Source organism: Pseudophryne corroboree, chromosome 1, assembly GCF_028390025.1.
Source record: "Pseudophryne corroboree isolate aPseCor3 chromosome 1, aPseCor3.hap2, whole genome shotgun sequence".
Taxonomy (NCBI): domain Eukaryota; kingdom Metazoa; phylum Chordata; class Amphibia; order Anura; family Myobatrachidae; genus Pseudophryne; species Pseudophryne corroboree.
This window is the reverse complement of record NC_086444.1, coordinates 237,905,830-237,918,328: the sequence shown is the minus strand read 5'-3', so window position 1 is coordinate 237,918,328 and position 12,499 is coordinate 237,905,830.

Here is a 12,499-nt window from a genome sequence, read left to right as displayed (position 1 = left end):
AAGGGCATGCTGGGACTTGTAGTTTCACAACAGCTGGAGAGCCACAGGTTGGCCAGGCCTGGTGTATCCTATTAAGGTACACAGTCAGCGCTGAAAAGGGGTCTCCCTTTAGTATAAAAGCGCTGTGTTTGGGTTGGCTCCAATCTCTGTGTCTCTCGCCATTCTTGGGGGGGGGGGGGGGAGACTCTGTCTGTCCTCCCGTGTGTGTGTGGAGTGTTTGGTGGTCTCCTTTAGCTATGTCCAGGGACACTGTCATATGCTGCAGAGGATTTGTCTTCCCAGGATGATCCCATTCCATGTAATCAGGATAGCACTGGTTTAGCACAGATACCAGCAAGGGAACCTGAGTGGTTTTCCTCTATCAAATCTTGGATTTCTCAGATTTCTGACCGGGTTGCAAGTAATGAGTCCGCAACCCAGGTATTACAGAACTCTATGGCAGTATGCCCCGTTTCTGGTACCTTGGGACGCTCCGCTATATACCCCCACAAACATGTGCTTGTGCATGTCACGCAGGATGACACGGATACCGATTCTGACACCACAGACTGTGATGGGGATGTGTTGCAGTGGTCTGCATCTCTTGCAAAGGGGGTGCAATTGATGATAGAGGCTATCAAGGATGTGTTACATCTTAATGATACCACCCCTGAGCAGGTTGAGGAGGCTTTTTTCACTGAAAAAAGCCTCGCTAACCTTCCCTGCATCAAAGGAATTGAATGCTATATTTGAGAAAGCATGGGAAAACCCTGAGAAAAAATTCCAGATCCCTAAACGGGTACAGGTGGCGTTTCCTTTCCCTGAGGAGGATAGAAAAAAAATGGGAAAACCCGCCAATTGTTGACGCATCTGTGTCCAGACTCTCAAAGAAGGTGGTTTTACCTGTTCCAGGATCTACCGCCTTAAAGGAGCCGGCTGATCGACAAATTGATAATACACTTACATTAATGTACACTGCTTCAGGGGCCATATTACGTCCCACTATTACTAGTGCAAAGGCTATAGTAAAGTGGTCAGCTACCTTATTAGAGGATTTGGATACGATGGATAAGGGTGATGTTGAATTATATTTCTCATATGTCCTAGAGGATGCTGGGGACACTTCAAGAACCATGGGGTATAGACGGGATCCGCAGGAGACATGGGCACTTTAAGACTTTGAAGGGGTGTGAACTGGCTCCTCTCTCTATGCCCCTCCTTCAGAGTCCAGTTTTAGAATTGTGCCCAGGGAGACTGGTCACACACAGGGGAGCTCTACTGAGTTTCTCTGAAAAGACTTTGTTAGGTTTTTTATTTTCAGGGAGACTGCTGGCAACAGTCTCCCTGCACCGTGGGACTTAGGGGAGGGAAGTCAGACCTACTTCTAATGAGTTTAAAGGCTCTGCTTCTTGGTTACAGGACACCATTAGCTCCTGAGGGTTTGGAACACTAGGTACGCCTAGGGGTTCACTCCCAGAGCCCACCGTCACCCCCCTTGCAGAGCCAGAAGTCAGAAGACAGGTGAGTAGAAGAAGATAGAAGACTTCAATGACGGATTTCTGAGGTACCGCACAGCGATCGTGCTGTGCGCCATGCTCCCACGCACACGGTGGCACTACAGGGGGGGGGGGGGGGGGCGCCGCCCTGGGCACAAAATCCGAACCCCGCCAGTATATTAAGAAAATAGCGGGGCTGAAGCGCGCCATTAAGGGGGCGGGGCTTTGCCCTCACAGCTCTCATCAGCGCCATTTTCTCTTCACAGAAGCTGCAGAGACGCTGGTCCTCTCCTCCAAACACTGCTGTACAAGTAACGGTGCAAAACGGGGGGGGGGCACATAATTTGGTGCAAATATAAAAGCGCTACTGGTCTGGGGCTTTATATTAGAGTTTCAGATCTGGGATTGAACGCTGGGTTGTGAGCTGGCAAACTCCCTCTGTGTTTCTCTGACAGGCTTTACTGTGGGTCTGTCCCCTATTTGCCCGGTGTGTCTGTGGGTGTCGGTATGTCTGAGGCTGAGTGCTGTTCCCAGGAGGAGACTGTGGTAGGGACAGAAACGGCTGTGGGAGTGACCCTGTCGGCACCGCTGACTCCTGATTGGGCAAATGTGTTGAATGCCTTGAATGTTAATGTGGCTCTTATTAATAAAAGATTGGATAAATCTGAATCTCAGAACCAGGCATGGAAGAAATCTGTGGAGGATGTGTTATCACAGGTCCAGAGCCCCTTAGGGTCACATAAACGTTCATTTGCTCAGTTGGCAGACACAGATACCGACACGGACACTGACTCCAGTGTCGACTATAGTGATGCCAGATTAGACCCAAAATTGGCAAAGAACATTCGGTACATGATTGTGGCAATAAAAGACGTGTTACATATCACGGAGGACCCTGCTGTTCCTGATACTAGGGTCTGTATGTTTAAGGGAAAGAAACATGAGGTAGCATTTCCTTCCTCTCATGAACTGAATACCTTTTTTTGAAAAAATGTGGGAAAATCCTGACAAAAAGTTTCTGATTCCCAAAAGGATTCAGGTGGCGTATCCGTTCCCCTCTAGGGATAGAGATAAGTGGGAATCATCTCCCATTGTGGACAAGGCTCTATCACGGTTGTCTAAAAAGGTGGCTTTACCGTCTCCTGACACGGCAGCCCTTAAGGATCCTGCGGATCGTAGACAGGAGACTAAGTTAAAACCCATTTACGTCGCAACAGGTACGCTGCTCAGACCAACCATTGCATCGGCGTGGGTGAGTACTGCTATTGAAAAGTGGGCAGATAACTTGTCATCTGATATAGATACCCTAGATAAGGATAGCATCCTGTTAACTCTGAGTTATATCAGGGACGCTGCGGCCTACCTAAAGGAGGCGGCGAGAGATATTGGCATTTTGGGATCAAGAGCCAATGCCTTGGCAATTTCAGCTAGACGAGCATTGTGGATTGATCAATGGGATGCTGACTCTAAATAAGCTATAGAGTCTCTCCCATATAAAGGTAGTGTCTTGTTTGGTGAGGGTCTCACTGATTTGGTATCTACTGCTACCGCGAGTAAGTCGTCATTTTTGCCTTATGTTCCTCCACAACAAAAGAAAGCTCACCACTTTCAGATGCAGTCCTTTCGGCCAAATAAATACAAAAAAAGGCCGAGGTTATTCCTTCCTTGCCAATAGAGGAAGGGGAAAAGGGAAAAGATCTCCGGCCGTGGCAGGTTCCCAGGAGCAGATGTACTCCCCGGCTTCTGCCAAACCCACCGCATGACGCTGGGGCTCCTCTGCGGGAGTCCGCACCGGTGGGGGCACGTCTCAAGCTCTTCAGTCAATTCTGGGCTTGTTCGGCCCTAGACCCATGGGTTTTAGAAATAGTGTCCCAGGGTACAAATTGGAGTTTCAAGACGTTCCCCCTCACCGATTTTTCAAATCGGCTTTACCAGTTTCTCTTCCGGACAGGAAGGTTGTATGCAATGCAATACAGAAGTTGTGTCTAAATCAAGTCATTATCAGGGTTCCCCCGTCACAACAGGGAGAAGGCCTTTATTCAAGCCTGTTTGTGGTCCCGAAACCGGACGGCTCGGTCAGACAAATTCTGAACCTAAAGTCCCTCAATCTTTACCTAAGAAAATTCAAATTCAAGATGGAATCTCTCCGAGCAGTGATCTCCAGTCTGGAGGAAGGGGATTTCATGGTGTCGGTCGATGTTTCAGACGTTGCCGTTTGGTCTGTCACGGCTCCGAGGATTTTCACCAAGGTAATGGCGGAAATGATAGTTCTCCTTGGAAAACAAGGAGTCACAATTATCCCTTACTTGGACGATCTCCTGATAAAGGCGAGATCCAAAGACAAGCTGGAGCAGCACATTGCGGTCTCCCTGACAGTTCTGCAGCAACATGGTTGGCTCCTAAACTTGCCGAAGTCACAGTTGAATCTGACGAAACGGCTGTCGTTTTTGGGAATGATTTTGGAAATTCAGGGTTTGGTCAAACAAATTCTGAAACCAGCGAGAGTATCAGTCCATCAATGCACTCGATTGCTGGGAAAGATTCCATGCCAGAGTGTTTCAGTGGGACCTATTGGACAAGTTGTCTGGATCCCATCTGCACATGCACCGGAAAATAATCCTGTCCTCCAAGACCAGAATCTCACTCCTGTGGTGGCTGCACAGCTCTCACCTCCTAGAGGGATGCAGGTTCGGGATCCAGGACTGGATCCTAGTAACCACGGATGCGAGTCTCCGAGGCTGGGGAGCAGTCACACAGGGGGAAACCTTCCAGGGAAAATGGTCAAGCCTGGAAGTTTGTTTACACATAAATGTTCTAGAGTTAAGGGCCATTTACAACGGACTTCTTCAAGCGGAACGTCTTCTTCGCAACCTGCCCGTCCTAATACAGTCGGACAACATAACAGCAGTAGCGCACATAAATCGCCAGGGCAGAACGAAGAGCAGGGCGGCAATGGCAGAGGCCACAAAAGTTCTCCGCTAGGCGGAAAGACATACAAGCGCTCTGTCGGCAATCTTCATTCCAGGAATGGACAACTGGGAAGCAGACTTCCTCAGCAGACACGATCTCCATCCAGGAGAGTGGGGTCTTCATCAAGAGGTCTTCACAGAAGTGACAAGTCTTTGGGGAATTCCTCAAATAGACATGATGGCGTCTTGCCTCAACAAGAAACTTCAGAGATATTGTTCCAGGTCGAGGGACCCTCAAGCAATAGCAGTGGACGCGCTGGTGACACCATGGGTGTTTCAGTCGGTGTACGTGTTCCCTCCACTTCCATTCATTCAAAAGGTGCTAAAGATCATAAGAAGAATAAAGGTTCAGACGATCCTCATTGTTCCAGACTGGCCAAGGAGGGCTTGGTACCCAGATCTTCAGGAATTACTCATAAGAGATCCCTGGCCTTTTCCTCTACGGGAGGATCTGTTACAGCAGGGGCCGTGCGTATATCACGACTTACCGCGGCTACGTTTGATGGCTTGGTGGTTGAACGCCGGATCCTAGCCTGAAAGGGTATTCCCAGTGAAGTCATTCCCTCACTTCTTCTGGCTAGAAAAGGAGTAACGTCTAACCATTATCACCGTATTTGGAGAAAATATGTGTCTTTGTGTGAATCCAAGAAGGCTCCTACGGAAGTATTTCAGCTGGGGCGTTTTCTCCATTTCCTGCAAGCAGGTGTGGATGCGGGCCTAAAGTTAGGCGCGATTAAAGTACAAATTTCGGCCTTATCGGTTTTCTTTCAAAAACAATTGGCCTCCCTTCCAGAAGTTCAGACTTTTGTGAAAGGAGTTTTGCACATCCAACCTTCATATGTGGCACCATGGGTTCTTAACGTGGTGTTGCATTTTCTTCAATCACATTGGTTTGAACCTTTACAGAAGTTTGAGTTGAAATTTCTCACTTGGAAAGTGGTCATGCTATTGGCCTTAGTATCTGCAAGGTGGGTGTCTGAGTTAGCGGCTTTGTCTCACAAGAGCCCTTATTTAATCTTCCATGAGGGTAGAGTGGAGTTGAGGACTCGTCAATGATTTCTGCCACATGAACCAGCCTATTGTGGTACCAGTGGCTACTGACGCCTTCGCAAAGTCAAAATCTCTCAATGTTGTCAGGGCCTTGAAGATTTGTCGCCAGAACGGCTCAACTTAGGAAAAACTCGGTTTATCCTGTATGCTGCCAACAAGATTGGAACGCCTGCTTCAAAGCAGACTATTGCGCACTGGATCTGCAATACGATTCAGCATGCGAATTCTACGGCTGCATTGCCGTTACCGAAATCTGTGCAGGCCCACTCTACCAGGAAAGTGGGCTCATCCTGGGCGGCTGCCCGTGGAGTCTCGGCATTACAACTCTGCCAAGCAGCTACTTAGTCGGGTTCAAACACTTTTGCGAAATTTTATAAGTTTGATACCCTGGCTGAGGAAGACCTTATGTTTGGTCAATCGGTGCTGCAGAGTCATCTGCACTCTCCCGCCCGTTCTAGAGTTTTGGTATAAACCCCATGGTTCTTGAAGTGTCCCCAGCATCCTCTAGGACTTATGAGAAAATAGGATTTTATTACCTACCAGTAAATCCTTTTCTCTTAGTCCGTAGAGGATGCTGGGCGCCCGTCCCAGTGCGGACTCTATCTGCAGTTATTAGTTATTAATTATGTTTACACACAGGTTGTGTTTCTGTTATAGTCAGCCTGTTGCTGACGTGGTTCATGCCATTGACTGGAGTTTCTGTTAAATGCCATGTTGTACGGCGTGTTTGTGGTGTGAGCTGGTATGTATCTCACCTTAGTTTAACAATAAATCCTTTTCCTCAAAATGTCCGTCTCCCTGGGCACAGTTCCTATAACTGGAGTCTGGAGGAGGGGCATAGAGGGAGCAGCCAGTTCACACCCCTTCAAAGTCTTAAAGTGCCTATGTCTCCTGCGGATCCTGTCTATATCCCATGGTTCTTGAAGTGTCCCCAGCATCCTCTACGGACTAAGAGAAAAGGATTTACCGGTAGGTATTAAATTCCTATTTTACGCAACATTCACGATTCAGCAGGTTTTATGATAGACCTGGGTTCCATGGCTGCGGGAATCTCTTCCATGTCTGTTTCAGCTCGTTGGGGACTGTGGTCGGCCGACGCGGAATCCAGAAAGAGTGTCGAGTCCCTACCCTATATAGGTCAGACTCTCTTTGGGGATGCTTTAGATGCGTGGATATCCATGGCGACAGTGGGTAAGTCTCCATTTCTACCCTCAGCTGCACCTGCTCCGAAGAAATCCTTCTCTTCTTCAGCAACACAGTCCTTTCGGCCTAACAAGCCTAGAGAGGCCAGACCGTCCAATACCTTCTTTAGGGGAGGTTGAGTTAAGTCCAAGAAACCTGCCGCTGCAGGTTCACAAGAACATAAGCCTGCTTCAGGTACGCCAAAGTCCTCCGCATGGCGGTGGACCACGCGGCCTGGAGGTGGGGCCAGTGGGAGTGAGACTCAGACAATTCAGTCACGTCTGGGTATCGTCCAGCCTGGATCCCTGAGTGATAGATATTATATCCCAGGGATACAGGCTGGAATTTCAAAGTCTTCCGCCTCATTGGTTTTTCTCTTACGTCCTAGAGGATGCTGGGGTCCACATTAGTACCATGGGATATAGATGGGTCCAGCAGGAGCCATTGGCACTTTAAGTGTTTAATAGTGTGGGCTGGCTCCTCCCTCTATGCCCCTCCTGCCAGACCTCAGTCTAGAAAATGTGCCCGGAGGAGCCGGTCCCAGCTAGGGGAGCTCTACAAAGTTCTCTTAGGAAAAGTTTTTCTTTTTTCAGAGTGTGTTATTTTACAGAGAGGCTGCTGTCGACAGCCTCCCTGCAGCGAGGGACTGAGGAGGGGGAGCAGTGTCCGCCCTGCGGGGTCTTGAGCCACTGCTCCTGCTGACTGGACATTGAGCTCCAGAGGGGTCAGATCGCTCCCCGCTGCAGGGGAACGCTCGCCCCGGCAGCCAGTCGCCACCCCCTCAGGGAGCTGAAGTATGGCGAGTGAGTCACTTGCAAGCGGGGGGCCAGTGTGAAGAGGGCGGCTAGAGGGTAGGAGTGCGGTATTAACCGTGCCCCTGGAAGGCTCAGCGGTAATGCGGTGGGGGGCGCCCTTGCCCAGCTCTGGACCCTACACTGACCAAAACAAGCCTGTCGGGGTCTACAGATCCAGGCCAGCACAAAATCCTCCGGCCAGTATAATCTTCAAAGAGCGAGAAGACAGTGCCATTGAGGGGGCGGAGCTTCTATTTAGAGCGGACCCAGCAGCGCTCATCGCCATTTTCCTGCCTGCAGCTCACTGCCAGTGGATGCACAGGTCCCTCAAGAGCGACTTTAGCTATCTGTACGGTACCAGGGGGTTGTAGAAGGGAGGGGAGGCTGTGTAAAGCCTGTGTCACCTATTAAGGGACACAGTCAGCACGGGTTTAGGGTCTCCCTATACTCTAATAGCGCTGTATGTGGGTTGGCTCCAATCTCTGTGTCTCTCTGCCATTCTTGGGGGGAAAACTCTGCCTAGTACCCTGTGTGTTTGTGGGGTGTTTGGTGACAACATGTCTAGGGACACTTTCATATGCTGCAGAGGATTTGTCTTCCCAGGAAGACTCCATACCGTGTAATCAGGATTGCACTGTTTTATCACAGATCCCAGCTAGAGAGCCAGTATGGTTAGTCTCTCTGATGGGGTCTATTTCTCAGATTTCTGATAGAGTTGCTAGGTCTCAGCATGCCACTCAGGTCCTCCAGTCCTCTATGGTTGTATGGTCTGATACTGCCTCCTCGGGGTCCCCTGCGGTACATTCTCACAAACGTGCACTTGCAATTATGTAGGATGACAAGGACACCGACTCTGACGCTGCAGACGGGGACAGGGATGTGTTGAGGGGGTCAGCATCACTTGCCAAGGGGGTGCAGTTGATGATTGAAGCTGTTAAGGATGTTTTACACATTTCAGACAGCTCCGGAACAGGTGGGGGAGGCCTTCTTTACAGATAATAAGAAGCCCCCCCTCACCTTCCCGGCATCCAAAGAATTAAATGCTATCTTTGAAAAGGCCTGGGAAACTCCGGAAAAGAAATTCCAGATCCTCAAGAGAGTCTTGGTTGCTTTTCCCTTCCCTGAGAAAAATAGAAAGAAATGGGAGTCCCCACCGATAGTCGACGCCTCTGTCTCCAGGCTGTCCAAACAGGTGGTGTTACCTGTCCCGGGATCTACCGCGTTGAAGGACCCGGCAGATCGCAAGGTGGATGCTACGCCAAAATCCATTTATACGGCTTCAGGGGCTATATTGCGGCCTACTATAGCCTGTGCTTGGATTTCAAAAGCTATTGCTAGGTGGTCTATCACTCTACAGGAGGAATCGACTACGCTGGATAAAGATGACGTTGATTTATTTTCACGTAATATTCAGGATTCTGCAGGGCTCCTGGTAGAATCCATGAAGGACCTGGGTTCCATAGCTGTGGGGATCTCCTCCATGTCCGTCTCTGCTCGCAGGGGTCTCTGGCTGCGCCACTGGTCTACGGACGCGGAATCCAGGAAGAGTGTGGAGGGCCTACCATATAAAGGCAGGCTCTCTTTGGGAGAGGCGCTGGATGCGTGGATTGCCACGGCTACCGCGGGTAAGTCTCCTTTTCTCCCCTCAGCTGCACCGGCTATGAAGAAGCCTTTATCATCAACTACGTCACAGTCCTTTCGGCCCGCGAAATCTAGAAAGAACAAGCCTTCGAACACCTTCAGAGGTGGTCGTGCCAAAGAAAAGAAACCCACTCCCATAGGTTCCCAAACTCAGAAGCACGCTTCTGATAACCCTAAGTCCTCCGCATGACGGTGGAGAGCTAGGCCAGGGGGAGGGTCAGGTGGGGGCGAGACTCCGGTAGCCCCCGCCTCACCGTTTCTTGAAGTCAGGCTTGCCAGCTCTGCTGGCGGACAGAACAATTCTTCTGGAGGCCATCAGAAAATTGGTGGTGTCAGAGGTCATTGTTTCAGTTCCGCCTCAGCAGCCGAACAAAGGTTATTATTCAAACCTTTTTGTGTTACCAAAAGCGGATGGTTCGGTACGACCTATCCTGAACTTAAAGTTTTTGAACCCTTATCTCAGGGAGTTCAAATTCAAGATGGAATTTGAGAGCTGTCATCTCAGGACTGGCGGAGGGGGAGTTCCTGGTGTCTGGACATCAAGGATGCATACCTCCACATTCCCATTTGGTCGCCGCATCAGGCATATCTCAGGTTTGCACTGTTAGATGATCACTATCAGTTCCAGGCGCTACCGTTCGGCCTATCCACAGCACCGAGGATCTTCACCAAGGTGATGGTGGAGATAATGGTTCTCCTCCGCAAACGGGGTGAACGTAATTCCATATCTGGACGATCTCCCGATCAAGACGTTGTCCAGGGAGAGGTTATTGCGGTCCATCGCGCTCACGATGCTGCTGCTCAGGAAGCATGGTTGGATCCTGAACCTTCCAAAGTCTCATCTGGAGCCGACAAGGAGGCTGTCTTTCCTGGGGATGATCCTTGACACAGAAGTGCAGAGGGTATTTCTCCCGGTGGAGAAAGCGTTGGTGATTCAAACAATGGTCCGGGATGTCCTAAAGCCTACCCGGGTAGCGGTCCATCAATGCATACGCCTTCTGGGGAAGATGGTTGCCACCTACGTGGCTCTGCAGTACGGCAGGTTTCATGCTCAACCTTTTCAGCTGGACCTCTTGAACCAGTGGTCGGGCTCTCACCTACACATGCACAGGAGGATACGCCTGTCTCCGAAAGCCAGGATTTCACTCCTCTGGTGGCTACAACTTCCGCACCTTCTGGAAGGGCGAAGGTTTGGTATTCAAGACTGGATCCTTCTAACCACAGATGCAAGTATAAGAGGTTTGGGGGCTGTCGCTCTGGGGGAAACCTTTCAGGGACGATGGTCGGAGCAAGAGTCACTTCTCCCAATAAACATCCTGGAACTCAGGGCCGTGTACAACGCCCTTCTGCAAGCAGCACACCTTCTACAGGATTGGGCTGTTCAAGTGCAGTCGGACAACGTGACCACAGTGGCCTACATAAACCAACAAGGCAGAACGAAGAGCAGGGCTGCCATGTCAGAGGTGTCAAAAATCCTCATCTGGGCAGAAAGGCACGCAGTGGCGATGTCTGCAATCTTCATTCCGGGCATAGACAACTGGGAAGCAGACTTCCTCAGCAGACACCATCTCCATCCAGGAGAGTGGGGCCTCCATCCGGAGGTGTTCGAGGAGGTAACTGGTTGGTGGGGGGGGGGTTCCTCACATAGACATGATGGCCTCCCGCCTGAACAAGAAGATTCGGAGGTACTGTTCCAGGTCGAGAGACCCACAGGCGGTGGCGGTGGACGCATTGCTAACTCCATGGGTGTTTAAGTCCGTGTATATGTTCCCTCCACTTCCTCTGATAACAAAGGTTCTTCAACTCGTGAGAAGAACAAAGGTTCTGGCAATCCTCATTGCTCCGGACTGGCCAAGGAGGGCTTGGCACGCGTATCTTCTGCTGGAAGATCCATGGCCGTTACTTCTTCGGGAGGATCTGCTCCTGCAGGGGCCGTTAGCTTATCAAGACTTACCGCGGTTACGTTTGACGGCACAGCGGTTGAACGCCAGCTCTAAACTCGGAGAGGTATCCCGAGTGAGGTCATTCCTACCCTGATACAGGCTAGGAAAGGGGTAACGTCTAAACGTTCCCATCGCATTTGGAAGAAATATGTTTCTTGGTATGAGGCCAAGAAGTTTCCTGCGGGGGAGTTTCAACTTGGATGTTTTCTCCTTTTCCTGCAAACGGGTAGATATAGGACTGAGATTGGGCTCCATCAAGGTCCAGATCTCTGCTTTGTCCATTTTCTTCCAAAAACAATTGGCTGTTCTTCCTGAGGTTCAGACCTTTTTGAAAGGGGTTCTGCACATCCAGCCTCCCTTTGTGGCGCCTACGGCAACATGGAATCTTGACGTGGTGTTGCAGTTCCTACAATCTGCTTGGTTTGAGCCTCTACAGGAGGCTGATCTCAAGTTTCTCACATGGAAGGCGGTCACCTTGTTGGCCTTGGCTTCTGCACGACATGTGTCGGAATTGGGGGCTTTATCTTGTAAAAGCCCCTATCTGATCTCTTGTCCATGGTTCCTGCCTAAGGTTGTATCGGCTTTCCATATCAACCAACCTATTGTGGTGCCCGTGGCTACTGACTCCTCAATTACTTCAAAGGCCTTGGATGTAGTGAGGACTTTGAAGTTTAACGCGAAGAGGACGGCTCGTCATCGGAAAAGTGACTCTGTTTGTCCTCTATGATCCTAAGAAAATTGGATGTCCTACTTCTAAGCAGTCGATTTCACACTGGATCAGGTTCACTATCCAGCATGCTTATTCCACGGCAGGTTTGCAGTGTCCGAAATCTGTAAAGGCCCACTCTACTCGTAAGGTGGGCTTTCCTGGACGGCTGCCCGGGGTGTCTCGGCGGTACAACTCTGCCGAGCAGCTACTTGGTCTGGGTCGAACACGTTTGCCAAGTTTTACAAGTTCGATACTTTGGCCTCTGAAGACCCCAAGTTTGGTCAAGCAGTGTTGCAGGAGCCTCCGCGCTCTCCCTCCCGTTCTGGGAGCTTTGGTACATCCCCATGGTACTAATGTGGACCCCAGCATCTTCTATGACGTAAGAGAAAATAGGATTTTGGTTACCTACCGGTAAATCCTTTTATCGTAGTCCGTAGAGGATGCTGGGCGCCCGCCCAGTGCTGCGTTTCCTGGTTTGGGTTTATAGTTCAGTACTGCCTGGTTCCCAGGTAAGTTCTGCGTTGTTTACTGTTTCAGCTGTTGCTGAGTTTTTCCGGCATGTTGGCCGGATTTGCATGTTGTGTGAGCTGGTATGAATCTCGCCACTTTCTGTGTAAATCCTTCTCTCGAAGTATGTCGTCTCCTCGGGCACAGTTTCTACACTGAGTCTGGTAGGATGGGCATAGAGGGAGGAGCCAGCCCACACTATTAAACTCTTAAAGTGCCAATGGCTCTT